This window comes from Equus asinus, chromosome 21 (assembly GCF_041296235.1).
Source record: "Equus asinus isolate D_3611 breed Donkey chromosome 21, EquAss-T2T_v2, whole genome shotgun sequence".
Lineage (NCBI taxonomy): Eukaryota > Metazoa > Chordata > Mammalia > Perissodactyla > Equidae > Equus > Equus asinus.
The window spans coordinates 17,918,186-17,942,170 of record NC_091810.1 but is presented as its reverse complement, the minus strand read 5'-3'; the positions used below and the strand labels follow the sequence as shown (position 1 = coordinate 17,942,170).

At 53.6% G+C, this 23,985-nt stretch overlaps 1 protein-coding gene across 8 annotated transcripts in view; it reads right to left on the bottom strand.

Moving 5' to 3' along the window:
- ATP2B2 (ATPase plasma membrane Ca2+ transporting 2) overlaps positions 1 to 23,985 on the bottom strand; it is a 354,925-nt gene that overhangs the window by 284,018 nt on the left and 46,922 nt on the right. The window lies entirely within an intron of this gene.

Sequence of the window (23,985 nt, the reverse complement as noted above, 5' to 3'; positions counted from 1 at the left end):
ATGCTGAGGCAGCGTCCCACATGCCACAACTAGAAGGACCTACAACTAAAATATGCAACTATGCACTGGGGGGCTTTGGGGAGAAGAAGAAGGAAACAAAAACAACAAAAAGAAGATTGGCAACAGATGTTAGCTCAGGTGCCAATCTTTTAAAAAAAAAGGAGAGAGTTTGGGGTGTGAAATTTCACCCTCTGAGTAACTTTTCCAAAATGCCTCCGCTTCATTTCTGGCCAAGATGTGGGGGCACCCTCCCTGAGCTCCCGCAGCTGGTGGGCACTGTGTCTGGCTCTCATCACGACAATCCCTGCGTCTGCTCCTGCAGTGGACCACCAGCTCTTGGGGGGGGGGAACCACGTCTGGACACAGGTGTGTCCCAGGGCCTGACAAGCGTGACACAGTTGCGCTCAATAAATGCTTTTCAAATACAGGGGTGAAGCTTTAAATATTTGACAGGTGGTATGGCCTGGGCACATACCAAGAGGGATGTCAGCGTACAGGGCTCTCCTGAGCAGCCTGTCAGTCAAACACCAGCCTGGTGGAATGAATGAATGAAAGAATGAATTGCAAGCCCGGCATGAGAGACTATATTAACTAGAGGGAAAAAGCACTTTCTAAGGCAAAGCCCACTGCTGTGCTTTTAACCTCTTCCCCCTTCTGGGCTTTTCTGGCTTGGCCGCTCAGATCTGGGGATAGGGGCTGGGTGGTACCGAGATGAGCCTGCCCCCCAGGGGCCCAGCCTGGAGCCAAGGCCAGAGGAGAAAGTGGGCTTTTCCGTGCCCTCAACCGAGCTGGCAGCAGCTTGAGCATTTCAAATATCCTTCTGAAATCGGAATCCAAAATGGAGCATTTTTTCAAGCAAATGATACGCTTGATGTCCGCGTTGCTGCGGGAGGCGGGGCAGCCCCAACCCGAGCCGGGGCCCCGCGCACCCGCCGGCCGCTGCCTCCAGCGGGTCAGCCGGCGCCGCCCGAGGGACCGCGCGGCCGGGAGACCTGGTTCCCGACCACACCTGACAGCGCGCAGGGGACTTCAGAGAGGCCACACCGGGGCCCTGCACTGGCGTGGCTTTGGGGACTCGGGGTCGAGGGGACGGGTGGTGACCGCAGGCGGAGGGGACACCGGCGGGGCCCTCTCCGAGTGACGCCCGCGGGGCCGGCTTCAGGTTCCCCGCTGGGCTCCCTCCGCGCTCCGGATTTGAAGCAGATACGGCGGGTGTGAGTTACGGAATCGGCTCGCGGCCTCCTGACCCTCGGCTCCTGGGAGGCTGGGGGCAGGTGTGAGTTCTCCAGGGGCCAGGGCTCGGCCAGAGGAATGAGGAGGGAGCCGGGACAGCCGGGGGCTGACGCTGCCCCGGGCAGCGGCCCCTGGGGGCAGGAGCGGCGCCCACCCTCGGGACCCTCGGGGTTGCGCCCTCCCCAGGCACCCGCGGCCTGGAGGCGCACGGCGGGAAACCGCTCCCTGATGAGTCGGGCTCATCCTGAGCACCGCTCCTCCTACGCTCACTGGTCAAGTTCTTTCTGACCCCGGGAGGCCAGGCCTCGGCCCCCGGAAGCACTGTCTACCCAGAACTTAACTCCAGCAGTTTGCCTTTTTTTAAAAGTATTTTTACAGTTACTTTCTACTTGTGACAGATGTTACCATCTTTTTTCCATTTATGGTAGCAATAAAGTTTCATTCTAAAATGTATTTTGGTGGAAAAAAAAAAGTGTGCTCATTTGAATGAAGTCATTAAGTACTGTTAGTCCAGGTGATCTCATCTACAGGTGTGGAGGGAGCTATGTGGCTGACTGCGGTCTCAGAAACACTCATCTGGTCCAGCCTGCCCACTCCACAGCCGGACACACTGAGTCCAGAGGGAGGGGCCTCACCTCGGCACACACAGCCAGTCAACAGCAAGAGCTGAGGGGAAGAGCTCAGGGTCGGGGTCTCCAGACTCCTTCTGTGTGGTCATGTCTTCTTTGCGAAGCCACACTGTGAGCACCTCCCTTAGTGTGGTCCTCACAGTGCAGGAAATGTGGCCTGATAGATGGGTTGCCTCCAGGGGACTGGGGGCTCTGCAGAGGCCGGAACTGAGCCATATCCTCCTCTTCATCCCACAGAGCCAGTCGCAGAATTGGTGTTCAGTGAGAATTTGGGAAAAGGAATGGATGGGTGAGTGGATGGATAGATGGGTGGGTGTGTGGTGGATGGATGGATGGATGGAGGGATGGATGGATGAAAGGGTTGATGGGTGGGTGGGTGGATGGATGGAGGGATGGATGGAGGGATGAAAGGGTTGATGGGTGGGTGGGTGGATGGATGGAGGGATGGATGGAGGGATGAAAGGGTTGATGGGGAGATGGGTGGGTGGGGGGATGGAGGGATGGATGGAGGGATGAAAGGGTTGATGGGTGGGTGGGTGGATGGATGGAGGGATGGATGGAGGGATGAAAAGGTTGATGGGGGGATGGGTGGGTGGGGGGATGGAGGGATGGATGGAGGGATGAAAGGGTTGATGGATGGGTGGGTGGATGGATGGAGGGATGGATGGAGGGATGAAAGGGTTGATGGGGGGATGGGTGGGTGGGGGGATGGAGGGATGGATGGAGGGATGAAAGGGTTTATGGGCGGGCGGATGGATGGAGAGACAGATAAACAAATAGATACAGATATACACGGAGCGAAGGAGATGGGCAGATGGCTGTAGACACGAATGCGTAAACTGCTCGGCTGATGACTTTGGTCTCCCTCCCCCTTCACCCATCTGAGGGTATTTTCATTCTGTTGGAGAACTAGCAGAAATTTCTCTAAGACAGAGAACGAATGGGGAGACTTCAGATACCCTGACAGACTGTACAGACAGAGAGCCTTCCCCGTCCCCGTTCCACCAGCAGGACCTCGAGGCGAAGGTGAGTGACGCTGCCCGGGGAGCCCGGAGCCTCAGCTTCTCCTTTTGAGTTTGAAACCCACTCTCTGACCTTGGAGGAGTTCCTCCCTTCCCTGGGCCTCAGTTTCCCCACATGTACAATAAGGGGCTGAGTCAAATAAGTCCCAGTCTCTCAGCGTCCCTGGCTCCCGGAAGGCCCGCCAGGGTCCACAGCCTGCCCGAGCCCCCGCGGTGCCGACATGCACTGAGTCAGTTGGTCACAACTGGCTTCTCTAAGAGGCGAGCACCTGTCTGTAAAACGATGTGCTGAGGGCAGCCAGACAAGCAGGCAGCGCCCGGGAGCAGAACCAGCGCTGGGCTCCCTCCGGCTCTGCCTTTGGAACCAGCGTCCACAGAGGAGAAGCCATCAGAAAGCCTGGTGACCTGAGATCAAGGTCTCAGTCTCTAAATGATGCATCGCTTCACATATAAAACTACCACACGCAGGGTGTGGACCATCCAAAGGCGGGGAGACCAGCGAGGGGCCGAGGGAGGGGCTCAGAGCCCAGACTCCTGGGTCAGCCAGGCCTGGGTGCAAATTCTGCCCTTGCCCCTTCTTAGCTGTGTGACCTTGGGCCAGTTTTCCCCGTCTCTGAGCCTCATCATCATTTTCTTCCCATACAGGGACATATTAGCTCTCCACGTCACTGGGTGGTTGTGAGACTGGAAGGAGACAATCCACGTAAAGCTTGGGCCCCACAGACGTCAGCTCATTGTCCTTGCAGCCTGTGAGCGGCAGGCAGAGCCTGGGTCTCGTCCAGGGGACCTTCCCTGTGGGCCGCCTAGGGGTGGCGTCTGCTCCCTTACTCGGTGTTTCCTGAGCACCTGCGATGTGCCGGGCCCTCTTCTGTGCTCTGGGGACTTGGTGGTGAGCTCAGGCAGCCCCAGGGTCTGACCTCGTGGAGTCTGAAGTCTGGGGGAGGGGTGGAGAGACAGTCATTTCCCAAACGGGCACTCAGATGAACGTGAACTGTCACTGAGGCAGGTTCTGTAGGGGGGAAAGTGAGGGGGAGTGGGGCTACGTCACGGGGCCCACTGTGCCCTCGGGCAGGGTCATGAGGGAAGTGACTTGAGCTGAGACCTGAAGGATGCGCAGGCTGTGAGCAGGGAAAGGTGTTGGGGGAGTGGGTATGGAGACAGGCAGAGAGCTTCAGCAAGAGCAAAGGCCCTGTGGCAGGAGGGGCATGATGTACTCAAGGATGTGGGAGGAAGCCAGCACGGCTGGAACAGAGAGCGAGGGGACCATGGTATCAGAAGAAGCTGCAGACGTGGGCAGCGGCCTGACCAGCCAGAGCCTCGTGGGCCACGGCCAGGGCCTTGGGCTTTTTCCCAGGAAAAATGGGAAGCCGTTGAAGGGCACATAGTGGAAAGGCGAGGGGTCCGGCCCCTGTGGTGTGGAGAATGGATGTAGGGAACTCAGAGGGGAGGCAGGGAGCAGTAAGACGGCGATCCCACTGTCCAGGCAACAGACAGTGGTGGCCAGGACTGCGTGGTGGCCACCGAGTGGACAGCAGCCAGGAACAGCCTCATCCAAGCTCTGGCAATGACTGATATGGAGGCAAGTGAAGCTGGCAAAGGCCACCAGGACTTCCCCACACTCTTTTAACGCAGTCTCCCTTACGGCCCTAGAGCTCAATCTCAGCCCCATGGACCAAGGCAGGACCTCCCAAGAGGCCCTGGCACAGGACAACTTCCCTGGAGCAGCATGTCCGCGCCATAGTTAAGGTGATGCCATTTACAATGCCCATCACGGACTTTACAGTTTACAGCCAGCTTTCACAGCCTTGATCATATTTGATCCTCACAACCACAGCCAAGATGAGAGAACTCCAAGTCCCAACCTCTTTCCTGACTCCCTTTTGAAGAATAAAAACAATCATCACCATAATTATTGCTATATCGTTGATTCTCATTATTAGTGGTAGTTATATTCTATAGTCTCCATGGACACTGAATCAGTGAATACTGGACAATCGCTCCCAGGGGAAATGCAGCGGTAGGCTCCTGCCAGCCTCTGGTCACAACATTTTCATCCATCCATCCATGTATAACTTTGTTTCATGTGTGTTTCTGTGTAAACACACCTCATTTAATATCCACTGTTGACTCACTAACATTGGGCTCGCGGCCGACAGCACGGTCCCTGACGCCTGAAGGAAGCTGACCTCACACACATATTTCCTCCGTATCATCACAGCCTTCTCGGCTTAGGACACTAGACAGCACGGCAGCATCGCATTTGGGGGCCATTTTAAACAGCGAAATCACCAAAAAAAAAAAAGCGCAAAAATGTGAAAAACATGGCACCAAGCAGACCGCAGAAAACCACACTTGTTTACACATGAGGGCGGAGACAAGAAGGCAGGGCGGCACCCGGTTGGACTCAGCTGGGAGCGAGCGCACTGGGACGGCCCTCGTCTGCACTGCCCCGCGCACCTGCAGGTGACCGGGAGAGCACCCAGGGTACCGACTGTGGGCTACAAAGAAATTCCAGCGAGTAGGCGAATTTGCAGATACGGAATCCGTGAAGAATGAGGGTCGCCTGTGTTTCCCGTGCATCTGCTGATCTGACACACTTTCATCAAGGGACCGTTACTTTTCAGAGGGGATGGAGAGCTCTGGTCGCAGTGGAGGGCCCCACGGTCGGGACGCGGCCCAGCAGGGATGGACAGCCAGGAGCTTCCTCCGGAGGCCAGCTCCACGCTCCTACGCGGCACGTGCACATGCATGCCCTCGTTCTAAAAACCGTTTTCACACCAGATTTCTTCAAATCCTGTTCATTCCCCCTTCCTGCCAAGTAAGCAGTTTGGCTCACAAACTATATTAGTCTCTGCATAAATTCACTTAGACAAAATATTGCCAGGCAACGCGAAGGGAGAAATCCTCTTACGACCCACATGGGTACCGACACTGCGTTGAGCGAGGCCTTAGCCTCTCAACGTCTGATTGTAAGCATGCCGAATCCTGGAGCAAAGAGGCCAGGCAGGGCCAGGGGACAGCCCACCCGGACAAGCCCCGCCCCGGGACAGACTGACCGCTGGCCGTGCTGGGGGACGGGGCTGCTGCACACTTTCTTTTACGTGCTGCACACATTTTTAGTGAAAACACGGCTTTGTGACCCTGACTATGTGACCTCCGCAGGCCCCAGCGTCCTCATCCGTGGGACGGTCCCTGCTGTGTTTAAGACCTCAGCAGGCACTGCGCATCCAGCGGGCTCCGCTTCCCTCCAGGAGAGAGGAAGGTGGTGGTGTCAGCCCAGCCCAGAGGTGAGCACAGCTGGCTCAGGGAGCGGGAATCAGTTCCTCCGAGTCCCACAGCCAGCAGGAGGAGGGGCGGGGATGGGACCCCACGTCCTTTGTCCCCCAGCAGCACAGTCTTTCAACTACTATCTGAGGTAGAGAAAGGCTGCTTTCTTCCTTTGAGGTGACCACTCCCACAGTGGAAAATGTGTTTCAGAAGCAACAACGTAGGAAAGGAGGGAGTAAGGTGGTTGTGCCTGCAGCCCTTCCACCACCCGCACTGCCCTGCAGCCAAGCCCTGCCACGTACTGTGCATTCTAGAGCAAGTGACTTACCCTCTCTGCGTCTGTTTCCTCATCTGTAAACCTGTAAAACACTCTCTGCCTCAGAGCGTGGTCGCAAGGATTAAAAGTGCTTAGCACATGCTCTGGAACTTAGTAAAGGCTACATAAATATGTGTTAAAATAAAAAAAAAATTAACCTAGGCGTAAATCAGAAAGGGAAAGCATTTGCCAAATTTGTTTTGACCCAAGTTTTCTGTTTCTTATTTGGTTGAACTACATGTCGATTTGTTGTAATTAACACTACTTTTAACAGCCAAGTGGCAGGTCCATCTTTCCTACTTATAGGAGCTTCAGGTGGGAACAGAGTTGAACTACAACTCTATGAGTAAATATTATTGAGCCACTTTACAGATGAGGAATCCTGAGGCTCAGAGAGGTGAAGTGACTTCCCCAAGGACACACAGCTGGTAGGTGGTAAAGCCAGGATTCGAATCCAGCTCCATTTGGCAACAAGGCCTGTGCTGTTGGCCACTCTCCTCCGGTCTGATAGTGGCACCCACGCTCCTGCTAACTGAGACAGGCCCTGGCAAAGGGGCTGCTGTGGACATGGTGGGACAGACCCTGCACGGTGGACCCCACTCCTGCCCCCAGGGAGGCCCCGCCCCAGAGAGTACAGCCCAGGAGGGAACCCGGGACTCCACACACTGAGTCCCCTGCATTCTGAGCAAGGAGGAGCAGAAACGCCTCCGTGTCACACAGCTTCAGGATGAAAATCACAGAGCACTAGCCAGAAGGTGCCGGAAGATTTACCACGATTTCCCAATTTCGTCTCTTATGACGACGTTTCAGAAGGGCTGGCTCTCTTACCCTAAGTAGTCGCATCCAAAGCTAAAATAGCGCCACGTCCAGAAGAGAGAACGGACTCTGAAGTCAACATGGAGCAGGCCCACGGGGTCCCCGCCCGGACCAGGGGACTCGGGTTCCAGGCCTAGCTCGTCCACTATCTCGCTGTGTGACCTCAGGAAAATCCTTTCCTTCTCTGTGCCTCATGAACAGTGAGCAGTGGCCACGGGCTAAATCCAGCTTGCAGATGAATTTTCGTTGTTGGCTTAGAGAGAATTTTAAAAATTAGGAAAATTACATATAAAAGTGCATGGTTCTGGATTTTCTTAAAAATGGGACCACCCGACTCCTGGATCCCACACTACCACAAGGTGGACAACTGGCTGCTGTCAGGTGTGGCTGTTCCCTTAGAGGAGCCAAAGACCCCACTGCTCCCCACTGCTTAGCCCACCTCCATGCAGCATGGCATCCGCCTGGCCCTGGGGACATCTGAGTTTGCCACCCCCGGAGTGAGCCCGGATCCTTGGTGGGTCCATTAAGCACTAACATTTACTGGTTCCATGTTGCCTGTCATTGTTCCGAGGCCCAGGGGGAGCAGGGACCTTGCCGTGCTCACCTGGTCACCCCAGGGCCTAGCACATGGCAGGCGCTTCATAAACTTCTGATGAAATATTCTGAGGCCGAGTGGACCATGGTGACCACAGCTGGAATGGGCACTGAATGAGTCAGGAGAGGCTGGCTCTGCTCTGGCCCAGCCACATAGGGACCCTGGGCGAGGACGGTCCCTCCTCCCATCTCGGGGGCCTCTCTCTTTGCATCTAAAGAGGATGGGCCAGCTCTGCCAGGCTCCCAGCAGGTGGTTCTGGTGACAAGGCCTGCAAAGGCTTGGCCATCGAGGTCCTGACTTGGTCCCCCCATGTCAGCCCAGGGAAAGTGAGGCCCAGTAGACCTGCTGCTCACTTCTGCTTCCCTGCAGCCCCGGCTGAGTCAGGGCTCCCTCGAAATGAAGATGATGAAAAGCAAGGCTATGCAGGAGCTGAGTGGGACCAGTGGCCTGAGCAATATAGGTCTGGGGTTGGAATCCTCACTCTGCTACCTCTCAGCTGTGTGACTTTGGATAAGTGACTTCACCTTTCTGAGCTTCTCTCGCCTCATCTATAAAACGGGAATCCTAATCTCTATCTTATAGGGTCATTGTGAGAATTAAATGAGTTAATACACGTGTGCTTCAAAAATGCTATTTCTTCCAGCCAAGTCCTGCTTCCAAAGGGTTTCTGCCATCCAGTGATGGCATAACAGAGGGTGTGATTCCCTCCATACCAGATTTCCCACACACCCCGCCCCCCACCATCCCTGCTAGGAACAATATATTTCTCTTGCCCAAACCCCACCCTCTGAAACCTAATACTAATGATTTATTCTTTGAGGTTAACAAGTCCTTGTGTGTTAATGGACATGGACCAAGACAGAGGCCTACCAGTCACTAACACTTTAGTGTGAATTTGTTCAAATCAAATGCCTTCTTCCCTGATGGTAAGATGTGGGGATGGGAATTTAATGGAGGGAGGGCATCAGATTGAAGCACTGGGACCTTCTCAGGGACTACTGGGCAGGCAAGAAAAACTGAAAAGCTGCCAGGGGAGGAGGTCTAACTTAACCTTCGATATTCCAGCACTTTCTGAAATGATAACCCTGAGCAACAAAGCTCAGACAAACATGTATTTCAGGGCATCTGGCTGGAGCCCCAGGAAAGCCTCAGTCCACCTCCATTCCACAGATGACACAGGACAGCCTTGGGTCTTGTCCACCCATGGCCATTCTCCTCCCCTCTCCATGCTGCCAGACACAGGACAGGCAGGAACTGCCCGGCACTCTCCTTCCTAGACCCCTCCCTGCTAACAGTGCCCTCGGGTCCGTTCTAGCCAATAAGACTTCTTCCAGAGGAAACCCAGGAAAGATGTCCCTCCCCAGTTAAAAGAGAGACAAAGGAGAACGCTTCTTCCTTGCCCCCTTTCTGCCCATCTTCCCCTGTGAGGAGGTGAGGCCTGAGGCAATGGCAGCCATTCTGTAGCCATGAGGCAGACACAAGGAGATGGTACCCAGATCCTCACTGAATCAACCTGGGGGCCTTCCACTACCAGGTACTTACTACTTTAGTACTTTTAGTACTGCAGGCAAAATGCTCCTTCGTGATGCACAAGGCAGCTGAAGCTCCAGGACTTGCTTACAGCCGGCTCGCCGTTAGGAGATAGTGGTGGCTGCCCAGGAAGATCCTGGTTTCCACGGTTTCAATATCTGCCGTCCCACTGTATCCCAAGGTCACCCTCTGGAGCCTCACCCCACAGCCTGGGGGACAGCCCCAGGGTGGCCCAAACCACCCCTCCACTCAACAGTGCAGCTTCCACGGCCTCCCACAGAACACCAAGCCAGTCCCTGAGCAAGACCGGCTGAATGGCCTCCCTAATGCCGAGAGGGGCCCCAGGACCTCCTCTCTGTGGCCTGGAGGAAACGGTTTCGGGGTCACTGTGACGTAAAGAAAACATACAGCACATCCTTTGGGAACCTCCCATCACAGGCTTTGAGAGCTGAGAGCGCCTGGCACAGGCACTGGGTCATCCCCCTGCCTCCAGAGGGGTGGCCTGTCCCCTCCAAGAAAGAGGAGGACATGCCTGCCTTCTGCCCTGTGACCCCACGTCAGGCCAGCCGGAAGAGCCCCGGCCCCCACAGTCCTCCCCCTTGAGCCCCCGGCACCCGGAACCCCATGTCGGCATGCCGGGCCCTCGGTTTAAGGCCTGGCCCTCTGCTACACGCATCTCTTCCCTCTTCCCAGGATGGAGCTTCCGAGCTCGCTCACGAGGACAGGTGTGGCAAGGAGCCCGGACCTGTGGAGCCGAGGATCCTGCTGGGAGGCTCTGGGGCTGAGCTGGGCACCTCAGGGTGACACGGCAGCACGTCATTCAGCTTGAGCCGTCACAGCGGAAAGGGAGAGGACCCTTCAGTGTGGTTTCAGGGACTTCCGTGTGGAAACTAGAGAGGGACAAGCCCACACGACATCTTCCACACTCATGGGTTCACGGTAAGCATTGTCAGGGCAGGGAGTGCTCAGGAAGCAACAGGGAGTGGCGGGGACTGTGGGGCTTGGAGAGTGGCCATCATGCAGCTCAGGCTTGCCTGACCTTCCACATTTTCAAGAGAAGTTGGAAATCCAGGTTTTTCCATGACATCTGCCAATTTGGGGATGTTGGCAACTGATTCCTGTCTAAAAGAGCGGGCCGGGTAATGCCACGTACACAAGATTAAACCTGTGTCCACACGATTAGCCGGGTGCCCCCAGTTTGGAGGCTCTGACTCAGGGCTCCAGTGGCTGGAGTGTTGCAGGTCAAGTCGTCAGGAAGCAGCTGGAAAAGCCACACGCGGCTGCCTTCCCTCCGCCCATGCCATCCTGAGGACACCGCACAGTACGACGCGCCTAGGCATGCACGGAGTGGCTGCTCCATCGCACCCCCTGCCATTCCTTCCCGCACCCTGAGACCCCCAAAGCCCCCCGCCCCTCGTCCGCCCTCCCCAGTGTCCCGAGCACTAGAGCTCGCGGGGACAGACGAGCATCGGAGGCTGCTCTCTATCGTGGTCCACCATGATTTGGCCTCCATGGAAAATTCCACCGGCTCCTCCTAAGGAGCAGCCTGCATGCAGCGACCACACAGCGTCCACAGGCACCTTCCCTGAAGCCCTGCTTTCCCGGCAAGGATGGCACCATCCTGGCCATCCTCATCCATCCCCTTGCTTTGCACAAGTAGGCAAGGCCGACCTCTGCCAGGGGTCCCCAGGAGGTGATCCCCTGAGCCTTCCCGGCCTCAGCTCAAAGAGACTCCTGTGGGCGAGGGACGCTGTGGTGGTGGCTCTGAGTCACCCCCAGGCCTTCCCACCGGGCCTCCTGGGGACACAGGCAAGGGCAGAGGATCCCTCGGAGTCACCCAAACCAGGGCCCTGGGCCCCAAAACCTGCACAAGCACTCAGAGACACAAACCATGCCACTTAGCGGCTGGTGACGCCCCACAACTCCAGCCTCTGAGAACGAGACAGCAGTCCTCGGTCTGTTGTCCCCACGGGGATCAGGGGTGGAGGACCTGAGCAGAAGTGCAGTCGCACAGAAAAGGCTCATTCCTCTTCCCGTGGCCCACGAGTGCTCTCCCAGAGTCCACTCCCCCGCTCTGGCCAACACAGTGACAAGTGGCTTTGCTCACGTAAACGCTCCCTGCCTCCGAGTGCCAGGGACCTGCAGACACGAATGGGAGGTGACAGCAGGAGGGCAGGGCCGCTGCCCGGGAAAGGCACAGGGCTGGTCTTGAAGGGCTGGCTTCAGGCCCACGCCACCTTTCTGGGCTGGAGGAGGCTGGGAAAATGAGCTCACTCAGGCAGAGGGGCCCAGACGCCTAAGATCCCAGGGAGATCGGGAAGAATTTCTAGAAATGAGGACTGTTCTAAGAGGGGAAGCTGGCCCGTTGCTTCCCTGATTTAAACTGCTCGGGGGGCTTCCACTCCCAGCCACGATGGAGTAACAGAGACCAGTTCACCCTCACGCTTGCAGAAAACTGAAAATGGGCCAAACACATGAAACAGTAATTTGTTTGCAACTGGATATCAGACAATGACGGTCAGTGATAACTGAGATATGGAAAACGGAGGTGACCCCCGTGATGGCCCAGCTTACCGCCTAGAGAGGTTTACAGGCCACGGCTCAGGAGGGGACCAGGAGGAGCCTGGAGGACTCCTTCAGTTGAGGAGATGGAGCTGAGTGTCCAGGGCAGAATGCCGGAGTGATGAGAGCCGTGCAGAGGGAGACCTCTGGGGATCGGCAGGGGGTCCCCCTCCAGTACTCAGCTGCACACTAATCTGGCCTGTGTGTGAGGAAACTGCCTAAGGCCAAGGAAAGAACCATCCAAAAGGATTGGAGGGACCGAAGCCTAGCACTCAGGCAGGGGTGGAACACGGCCTGTTGCCAGCAGCCAGACTGGCAAACCTCAGGATTCATGGGACACTGAGTTAAGTACTTGGAAGCGGGAATAACAAGTCCTAAACTGAGCACTGCTCTGGTCCCATCGGACAAAAATTCAAAGCAGGACCCAAAAGGATCGAACTGCTTCCAAGTGTCTTAAGTGCATCTCAGACAAAGCTCCAGAATATTGATAGGGACACAAGAACACCTCGCTCCTGAGGTAAAGCCCAGTGTCTGGAATCCAAGAAAAGTTATCAGGCATGCAAAGAAGCAGGAAATTACATACAATCATAATCAGGAGATAAATCAATCAAAACTGACCCAGACATTAGGATGAGCAGATAAGGACACAGTAGAGGTTGTTATTACTGGACTCCATATGTTCAAACGGTGAAGTAGAGAAAGGGAAGACATAAAAAAGACAGGTGGAACTTGTAGAGATGAAAACTACAATGTGTGAAATGAAAAAGATACAGGATGAGATCAGCAGCAGATTAGACAGTGCTGAAGAAAAGATTAATGAACTTGAAGACAGCAATGGAAACTACCCAAAATGAAACATAATGAGAAGAGAGAATAAAAAACAACAGAGCATCAGGGAGCCGTGGGGACAACTTTAAGTGGCCTAATACATGTGCAGCTGGAGTCCTCAGGAGAGGAGAAGGGGCGGGAGTGCAGGAGAAACACTTGGAGAACGGATGGCTCCAAATTCTCCAACATTTGATGAAAACCATAAACACACCCCCTCAGGAAGCTCGCAGACTCCCAAGCACAAGAAATGTGAAGAAAACGACATCAAGGCTCGCCATAATCAAATTTCTCAAAACAAGTGATAAAAAGAGAATATTAAAAGCAGCCAGGAAAAAAAAGATGCATTATTTATGGAGAAATAAAGATGATGATGACAGATTTCTCATTGAAAACAATGCAAGTGAGAAGACAGTGGGGCAACATCTTCAAAACACAGAAAGAAAAGAACTGTAAACCTATCAGCAAAAATATCTTTCAAAAATAAAGGCAAAATAGAGACATTTTCAAACACACAAAATCTGACAGAATTCATCACCAGCAGAGTTGCACTCTAAGAAATGTTACAGGAAGTCTTCCAGACAGAAGGAAAATGGTACCAGATGGCAATACAGATTCTCACAAGGAATGAAGAGCATTGGAAATGTAACTACATAGGCAAATACAGAGTTAAAAAAGATACTGACTGTTTAAACAAAAATAATAAAGTAGTGTGGTGTTTATAACATACACAAAAGTGAAGGGTATGATCATAATAGTACAAAGGCCCAGAGGGAGAAGAATGGACACATACTATTATAAGGCATACTATACGTGAAGTGATATCTCTTGGAGATAGACTGTGATAAGTGAAAGATCTATTTTATAAATCCTAAAGAAACCACTAAAATAGAACACAGAATTAGAGCTAAAAAGCTAACAAACAAAATAAGACAGAATCATAAAGATAATCAATGCTAAAGACAGCAGAAAAAGAGAAAAAATGAAACAGAACAGATGGGACAAAGAGCAAGTTGAGAGATTTAAAGCTAATTGTACCTGTTATCTCAATAAATGTAAGTCGGCTAACTCCTTCCACTTAAAAGGCAGAGATTGGCAGATTGGATTAAGGAGCAAGGCACAGCTCTACGCTGCCCACAAGAAATGCACCTGAGCTCTTCAACACAAAGACACAAATATGTTAAAAGCAAAAAGACAGACAAAGTTATCGCACGCTAACACCATCAAAAGCGGGAGTGGCTACATTCGCATCAGACAAAGTGGATTTCAGAGCAAAGAATACTAGCAGGGATAAAGAAGGTCATTTCACAAAAATAAAGGAGTCAGTTCATCAAGAGGACATAACAGTCCTAAGTGTTTAAGGCCCGAGCTGGAGAGCTTAAAATATATGAGGCAAAAACTGATGGAAATGGAGGGGAAACAGACAAATTCACAATCACAGTTGTAGATTTCAACAGCCCCTCTCAATAATGATAGAATAAGGGACAGAAACAGGAGAAAACTGTTGCAAAGATGTAGGGAAGTATTTCTTAGATATAATGCCAAAAGCACTATCCATAAAAGAACAAACTGATAAATCGGGCCTCATCAAAACTAAAAACTTCTGCTCTTTGAAGCACACCGCTAAATGAATAGTCAAGTCACAGACTCAGAGAAAATATTTGCAAAGCATATATCTGATCAAGGACATGTATCCAAAAGATATAAAGAACTCTTGAAACTAAATAGTAAGAAAACAAACAACCCAATACAAAAGGAGGGAAAGATTTGAACAGATGCTCCACTAAAGAAGATATGCAGATGGCACATAAATATTTGGCAAGATGCTCAACATCATTAGTCATGAGGGAAATGCAAATTAAAACCACAATGAGATACAACTACCCAAGTATTGGTTACGAGTTGTCACGTGATCCAAGCTTCATTGATCAGGCTCAAGGAAACCTAATTTCAGGCCTTTCGCTGGAGCAAAGGGCACTTGCTTTCTTCTGGGGCCTCTGAGCTGGTGAGACATAAGTTTGGAGCTGCTGGGGGCCATCTTTAAATATCACGGGCAGATACAGAAGAAATCAGAGCTGACAGGCGGAGGCAGACAAATTGGTGGCAACAGAATTGGTGTCCCTGGATCCAGCTTTGCCTGAAGCTGTACAATTTTAGTTATGAGAATCTGTACATTCCTTTCTTAAAAATGTACAACAATTGGAACTGAATTTGTACAACTTGCAACCTAAATGATCAATGATACAAGACAGTACCACTAACAGAAACCAACGCAACAGGCCATTGAGTACCATAATAGGGAACACAAGGACCTCCGAATCTCAGAGCTGGAGGGGATCTCAGGCTTCCGAGTGTGTACTGTGCTGACCATCACGCCTGCCAGCCACATCAGGGCCACTGGACTCAGGAAGGGAGTTCCTAAACTAGTGTTAAGTCCTGCACCCTGTTCTCTCCACACCTCCCTGGAGGACACGCCGGCGGTGCGCACAGATGGCCGCTCTGATTCAGCTTCAGCTGGCACAGGGGGAGGGCCTGGGAGGTGCTGCAGTGTCCCTGTGGCACAGACGAGAAGCTGCGCTGACCGCAAGCTGGCAGAAACCACACTTCACGTCCTCCTCTCGACCTGCCAGATGGAAAGGACGAGTGAAGGGGATGCTGTGGGGCCAGAGGCCAGGATACTAGAAACTTCTGCAAGCAACCTCTGACGGTTGCATTTGTCACCGACGCTTCCTTGGGAACACAGCACGACAGAGAGGCAGCACTTCCTCAAGCAGGTGTACATCCTTGGGGTCCTCATCTTGCTCACAGGGCAGTGAAGGCCACGGGAAGGGTCTCCTACCACCAGTCACTTCTCTGGACGCCAGGCACAGATTCAAATCGCCCCCCAGGCACCAGCCACAGCAGGGGTTACTGTGAAGGACCCCTCCTCCCGGATGAGGAAGCTGAAGCTCAGAGAGATGCAGGGGCTTGCTCAACCACACGCTCAGAATTAAGAGTCAGGACCCACGCTGAGCTTTTTCGACCTACGAGTTCCATACACCTTCGAACACACCCAGATAAAAAAGGTGCCAGCTGGAAATTAGCATGACAGTAACCATAAACAGTAAAGGAGAAAGAGTGCCACGGGAGCCCAGTGACAGCGGGAGCCATGGTGGAGGCCCCTAAGCAGAGGGAGAGACGAAGAAAGACCCCCACCTGTCTCTCCTCCACCATCCGATCTGCTGGTGCTCCCACTGGCTGAACCCAAGCTCAAGCTGGAGGCCAGAGGAGCTCAGGGAACAGCCCCCCGGAGTCAGCCTCCCAGGACACACAGCAGCGTGGAGAGTGGGTCTGGGTGGGGCCGCAAGGGGCCGACCATCCAGGTCTTCCCGGGGACTGTCTGTGTCTTAGGCAGGCACACGGAGCCAGCTGGTCACTCTGGTGGGGCGAGTGGAGAGGGGCCTGCACACGGCCGGTGTCCTCATTCCCCTTGTACAGAGGAGGAGCCTGAGGTCCGAGGCCCTGAGTCACCCACACAACAGGGCGCAGCATTTGGTCCCACATCTATCTAAGGACTTGTTCTGAAGGTGGTGAATGACTCGGGAACGATGCCAGAGGTCAGGACAGAAAGACAGGTGGCCCAAGGGGAGGAGAAGACAGCGCAGCAGCTCCTTTCTAAACTAGCTTCTGTCTGCTCCGTCAAGGATAACCATCCTCAGGTTGCGGACAGCGCGGAGCAGGCGCGGGAGTCGGCCTAGGCATGGTGCTGGCCTGGGACCACTTGGTTTATCTAGGGGGACATCTGGGGAAATGGGGGTCCTGTGACGCGGTCTCCCAGGGCTGTCGGGGACCTGAGGATCTGTGGGAAGGCTGGAGGCAGTGAGGCAGGAGGCTGCAGGAGACAGTGGGACCTCCCTGGGGACTTCCGGGGGGCTTCGGCGATGGAGGAGTAGGGTGACTTGAACCACGAAAGAGGGGGGTCAGGCCCGGACATCCCCAGCCTACCCCCAATCCTGGCTGGAACACTCCCGCCTCCTGCCTTCTCTCCCAGGGCTTCTGGGCAGAGAAACAAGAGCAGAGCAGCGGCTGGTGTGTGCTGGTGCTTCCGAGGAGACGCCGGAGAGAGGAGGACCAGGTCATGGGACCACAGAGGGACTCACGGACTGCGGACGAGCAGATGAACTTGGCCGTGCTACCCAGAGGGCATCTCTGACAGCACGGGCTCTGCCCTCCCCCCTTCACCACACTGATCATCGACCTGGATGAGGCTGTCAGTGGCCTCCTGACCAACAGTGGGGTGTACGCCCCAAGGAGCGGGGCTCAGAGAACCCCAGGTGAGCAGCGACCTCAGAGTCTCAACTGAACTCAGGGCAACTAACAACCTCGGGACTCAACTGAAGGGAAGGAAGCACAGAAACGGAGCAGGGTCCGCTCTGGCAGGGGTGCAGGGAGCAGACGGGGCAACCTTCCACGCAACAGAGTCCAAGGGGGACGCTGCACCAAGGAAGGGAGGCTCACTTTGGACTGGTTGACCAGAGGGGCAGCGTCTTGACCTGGGAGTGCAAACTCGGGCCCTCCAGGGGGCCAAGTAGATGATGAGTGAGGGGGGATGGGTGGGGACCACAGCAAGTGGAGGGCGTCAAGTCCCAAGTCACACAAACAGCTGCCGCTCAGCCCAGCCCAGAGCGGCCCAGCGCACATGCAGGCCCAAGTTCCTGCATCTTCCAATTGATCTCAGAGGAGCTGGAAGTCAAGATTCAAGGCAACGCTCCTGATTTTTAAGTACTAAATCTTTGGTTTTAATGCTTTGTAGATCAAACAGAACAGATCCAGGGGCCACATCTGGCCCTTAAACTGCCACTCAGTGACCTCTGGTCTAGACTCAGGGTGGCAGCTGTTCTCTGTCTGTCTGTCTGTCTCTCTCCTGTTGCTCGGCTGTAACCGGGAATGCAGCTGAGGGAACAGCTCCAGGAGACACTGTGAAAGGGAGCGAGTTCCAAGGGAGCAGGAACAGAGGGCACGGAGACGCTCCCAGTGAGAAGCTAAGTCAAAGGGCAGGAGAGAAAGGCTGAGCCACCACATCTGGTTGACTCATCCATCCATCCATCCACCCACCCACCCATGCATCCACTCGTCAATCCATCCATCCACCCACACACCCCTCCCTCCCTCCCTCCATCTCTCCCTCCCTCCCTCCCAGAGGATGCTATTGCAGTTAAGAGCGTGGATTCAGGAGCCAGGCAGCCCGGGAGTGAATCTAGCTTTGCCATTTCCTGGATGTGTGAACTTGGGCAAGGCATTCAACCTTCCTGAACCTCAGTTTCCTCATCTGTAAAATGGGTAAGACAACAGTAGAGCCACTGTGAGGACTGACAGAGTTGATTCACGTAAAGCACTTTGAATAACACCTGGCATGTTGTAAGTGCCCTGTACGTGGCAGCTATATTTGGCCATTAGTATTCACTCAACAGGCATCTACAGAGTTCCAGGCATGTGCCAGGCACTCAACTGGGTGCTGGGTGGGGAGGAAAACAGACACAGGCACTGGCCTCACGGAGCCGAGAGTCTCCTGGAGGAGACGAGCAATGCACAGGTAGGTCTACAGTCTCAGCTCTCAGGACAAACGAGGACACTGTGTACATGCACACTCACACACACACTCTCACCCCCAAAGAACAAGAACAAAACAAAGATGGAGGCAGGGCACAAGGACACAAACACTGGCTTGCAGGCGCTCCCATTGGCTGATTCTGGGATGATCTGAACACCAAAATAATTAAATATAATAATGAATGATAAGCCATTGGGTAAAAAACAGGAATTCGTGAATCCACATAGAAAAATCTGATAAATCAATGAATCGATGTGGAGAAGGGAGAGCTGGGGCCGAGAGCCAGATGCTGCGGTCCGCGTGGTAAACACAGAGAGATTGCTGGAGCCGCAAAATCAGCTTTTGGCCACCATCACAGTAAGAGATGGATGGGGCACCATTTACCAACGGATGCTGAGTCTAGGGGAGCCGCCGTGGAGAAGCAGGATGTTTACACGGTCTTCAAGTGCCTCCCTACAGCGTGGGGATAAAATAGTAAGGATACGGTGGAGAAACTAAACAGCGCCTGCCCAGGTCATCAAAGCAAACATTTCCACTGCTGGCACATGCCCCCAAAACATGGAAACAGGCGGTCACACAAGTATATACACACTAGTCACCCCAGCCAAAGGGTGGAAACAGCCCGACTGTCCATCAACGGAGAAAAAGATGAAAAAAATATGATATAGCCATATAGCAGAGTATTACACAGTCATAAAAAGGGATGAAGTTCTGATGCATACTACTGACATGGATGAATCTTGAAAACATCACGCTTAGTGAAAGAAGCCAGACACAAAAGGTCACATATTGTATGATTCTACTGATACAAAATATCCAGAATCGATAAATCCGTACAGACAGCTCTCAGATTACTGCTTATCAGGGGCTGGAGGGAGGTGAGGATAGGGGAGAAACTGCCTCATGGGTAGGAGGTTTCCTTTTGGGGTGATACAAACGTTTTGGAACTAGATAGAGGCGGTGGTTGCATGAACAATGCCACTGAATTGTTCACTTTAAAATGGTTAATGCTATACTATGTGAATTTCATCTCAATAGAAAAGTATTCTATCGGTGTTAATTTTATGGCGTGCATAAGTGTACTGTGGTTTCTTATGAAATACACACTGAAGTATGTAGGGGTCACAGATGTGTGGTATGCAAGTTACTCTCAAGTGGCTTAAGAAAAATTGTTCTGTATGTCGACGATGGATAGATAGAGATAAATGTGTAAATGGAGCAAAACATCAACAATAAGCGGCTCGGCTACGATAGATGGGTGTTCTTTGCAGGATTCTTGCAGCTATTTGGTGATCTTGAAATTATTTCCAAATAAAATGTTAAAAATTAAAAGTGGGATGTGCTCAAAAGAAGCCAGGGAGAAAAGCTTTGGAGGGCGTTGTTGGGGCCGTCGATGATCTGTGAGTGAATGTGGAGGTGGACTAAGCAGCGTGAGTGAATGTGGAGGTGGACTAAGCAGCAGTACCTCATTAATGCTACGTTTTCAGGTTTTGATACCACGCTGACCTTTGTTCTTAGCAAACGCACACTGAAGTAACGAGGGGTGAAGCATAGGGAGTGTGCATCTTGCTCAGATGTACCCACATGTGAGCACACACACCCTCACACACATACACACACCACACACAGCGAGCAAACGAGGAAACTGTAAACAGGGTGCTGTGAACAAAAGTATATGGGAGTTCTTTTTACTTTTCTTGCGGTTTGAAATTACGCTCCCCAAAAAAAGTCACCAAAAGGAAAATAAAGGCCATAGTGGGGACAGGCGTGAGAAACAAGGTCTGCGAATGCGGTTTGCATTTATCTCCTCTAACAGTGCCTTGGGCGATGCCTGGAAGAAGATTAACACGTCCCTCAGCTGTCCCCACTGCTCCTTCGTCTGCGGCTCCTTCCTGCTGGGGTGACAGTGTGGGTCTCCTTTCGTCCTAAAACATTTCAGTCTCCTTATGCGACTAGAAGGAGTCAAAGGGAGCACTGGGGGCTTCACCCCCGTGTTTGTGACATAAGGCCTGCAGCATCGTGGTGCCCATGAGACCTTTGCTGTGGCCCTGCTGAGCCTGGGAAGACCCGCCTGACGCCTCGCAGGATCCCTGTTGCAAAGACATTGATGCATAGAGCCCTGCGCGGGTGCGTGGCAGATGCTGTCTGTCACAGTGACCAAGGGCCCCAGCAGACCACCCTCCCCAGACACAAGCACCGAAACCCACCCTTTGCCTCTCAGGATTCAGAGGCCACAGCCGATCAAGGGCCGAGGGCTGCCACGGTGACAGGAGGGGAGCAGGAAAAGGGACAGAAAAAGGGGTGTCGAGAGGGTTCTGGCTGACATAATTGTTGGTGACAGTTCACATTTATGAGCCGGGAGAATTGCTTATTTGGGAACCTCGATGGCTCTCCTGAAATTTATAAAGACTCCTAGGTTTCTGCAGGTTACACTAGTTTCCAACGTCCTCACACCGTCCTGGAAATGCCCAAGAGGACACAGATGCTGCAATGATTGTCCCAGCAGCTGCATCACTTTGCTCCTCCAATTCTCCTTGCCAGGAACCCCTTCAGGTCTTCCTGCCTCAATCCCCCCCATCCGAGAGACCCAGCGGAAGCCCTCCCCTCCCAGAGCAGCGTCGATGATCAGAGCGCATTAGGACACCCACGCTTCTCTGACTTAACCACGGCCTTCACGGCTTCTCCATTCATCATTTAATTCCATACGTGGCTCCCACTTGTGATCACTTCCTGAGCATGTCAGGGCGACGGGGGCCTCCATCAGCCGTTTCTTCACTAGCCGCTTCTTCATCTCCAAAGTCCCTCCCCGGTACCACCCACCCAGCAAACACTCAATAATGCTGGCCGACTAAATCGAGGGAGCCAGATGAGTTACGTAATGAGAACAATCCCGGAGAAAGATTTTTCTGACAGGAGCATAAAGGATGGGCTGGAGAAAAATAAACCACGAGCCCACCAATCCTCACGCGTCTATCGAGCATCTCCTGTGTGAGCTACTCTGCTAAGAGTCTGGGAGGACTCGAAGACGGAGAAGGCAGCCCTGCCTGCTCCCCACCCACACCGGAACGTCATTCAGGTTGAAGAGCCCACACGTGGGGAGTTACATAATAATACAAGGCATGAAGCGCCCTGCCAACCGACAGCATCAGAGACGGGGCCCAGCAGGATGTGACTAATTGCCAGGTGAAGCACGGACTACAGAGGAACACGACAGACGCGGTGCTGTGTTCCAGCAGAGCCGCGGGGCCTGGTGCACGGCGCGCGTTGGGCAGTGGGGAGGAGGGGGCCGCAGGCAGCCCCTTCCGCAGTGCGCGGATTTGGGAAGGGCCCGACTGTGGAGAGAGAGGACTTTGCATTGTGTCCAGCCCATGGGGAAGGTTTCTATAGGGGAAATGAGGGGAAGGCATTCCTGGCAGGGGAAATGGGCCTATAAAAAGCGGAAAGGGGGGCGGTGGCTCAGGGGCCTTGGGTGGGTAAGTCTGGCGGGAGGAAGGTGAGCGGTGGGCGTCAGGCCGGGTGGACGGGAAAGTAACGTCACATCCAACTGTGAAATCTGAACGGTCCTCACCTCTCCGCTCGGTTTTATTCTGTTTTTCTTCCCTCTCTCCCCAAATCTTCTAGGTTCCAAGCTTGTCATCACAGACACCAAGGAGTGGGGTTCCACAAAGAAGAGGATGAGTGGGACTGCCCACCCCCTCAACGTTACCACAGCTGCTGTGGGGAAGTGGAAGGATGGACACGAAAAGGTCCCCTGGGTTTGTCCACACAGGGTGGGCCCCTGCTAGGGTTTCAGAGGATGGAGATGGGGGGGTGGGCAGCCGACGTACAGCTCTCTCTTGGGAATTCAGGCTGGAGAAGGAAGGAGAAGCTAACAGATGATCCTTGGAGAAGGATCGCATCAAAGGAAGGAGTATTGTTTCCTCAGGAGAGGAACCCAGGGCGTGTCTGAGAAGAGAGGAAAGGAAGGCGAGGATGAGCCATAAAAGGGCGGGGAGGTGAGGGCATAAAACTCAGGGGCGACGTCCAGAGAAGTGCAGGAGAGGAGACGCCTGCCTTCGCAGAGGGAAGGCGGGCGGACGGGGGGAAGAGATGCAAAGGGAGGACGCTGAGGTTTGCACGCAGTGGTCCTCGTTGCCCGGTTCCAGGCTGCTCTCTACTTTCCACCATGATGTATCCTGGAAAAGGCGGCATATTCCGGGAAAGCAGAGGACTGGCGGTAGAGCGGGTGCGTTTGGCGGCAGAGATGGGAGCAGCTGGGAGTCTAACTTGGGAGGAGGAGGTTGAAAACAGTCTCGTCAGCAAATCAGCAAGGAGATCCCCACGAGGACGGCTGGGCTGACCTTGGTGTTGAGAGGATGGCAGCAGCAGTAGGAGATCCCAAGCCAGCCTGACCCCATGACTTTCTCCAGCAACTCTGGGCCAGTGGAGGGACTGAGGAAAGGGATGCTGATGGCCTATAGGTGGGAGGCCCGTGTCTGGCTGGCCAGTCTGCCCTCAGGAAAAGGTCACCTCGTGCCTTTAAATCCATGTCTGAAAACCCTACTGGACACCCACTGTGCCTGTCCAGGACGCCCAGCCATCTTGGGGAACTGTGCCTCACTTCACTCTACCCACGTGGTCACCGAGGGAGCCGCCATATACGAACGGCATGACCCCAGGCCCGGCAAAGCTGACTGGTCCAGGGGCAGGCACTTGACCCAACTGAACCAATCAGCTTCCTTCCTGAGAGTTAGAGCCTGAACTGAGACAGAGAAGTTACTTTCTCTCTCCTTGTCACCCACACTGAGGCCTGGTAAACTCAGGAGTTGTTGGTGGCCAGGTGGACTGGGGGACAATAATGGCTAATTGATGGTAAGAAGGAAAAATGAAAGACTCAAAGAATCTTCCAGGGTTCTCAGTCCTCTTCTCCATCTACATTCACCACCTGGATGATCTCAACCCGCCCATCTCAAGACATTCAAGACTTGCCTTATGCCGGCGACTCGCTAATTGAGATCTCCAGCCCGGACCGTTGTATCCACCTGCCTGCTCGACACGTCCTCTTAGATTTCTCACAGGCATCGCAAGCTTACGACACCCGGAACCAAACCCCTGGTATTCCTACCCCGCCCTGCTTGTCCAGTCATCTTCTCCATCCTCTGTTAATGACAAAGCCATCCTTCCAGTTCTCAATCTCAAAACCTTGGTGCTGTCCTTGACTCGTCTTCCACCTCCAGCCCACCTTTAGGAGGTAATCCAGAATCTGACCATTTCCACCACCACCTACTGTCTCTTTCGACCGCTGTCTCTGTTCCGGATTATGGCATCGCTGGTCTCTGTTTCTGCTCTTGGCCTTCTCCTAACAGGACCCGTCCTCTTCAAGCCACATCACGTGACTCCTCGGCTCAAAACGCCCCCGTGACTCCCCTTTGCCTTCAGAATGAAAGCAGAGTCCCTGCAGTGACCCTGCACGGTCTCACCCCCACTGCCATTCTGCCCTCACCGACCACACGACTGTCCCATCACTCCCTCTGCTCCAGCCTCACTGGTCTTGGGCACGCAGGCCCACTGCTGCCTCAGCATCTCCCGGCTCTCTCCTTCACTCCCTTCCAGGCTCTGTT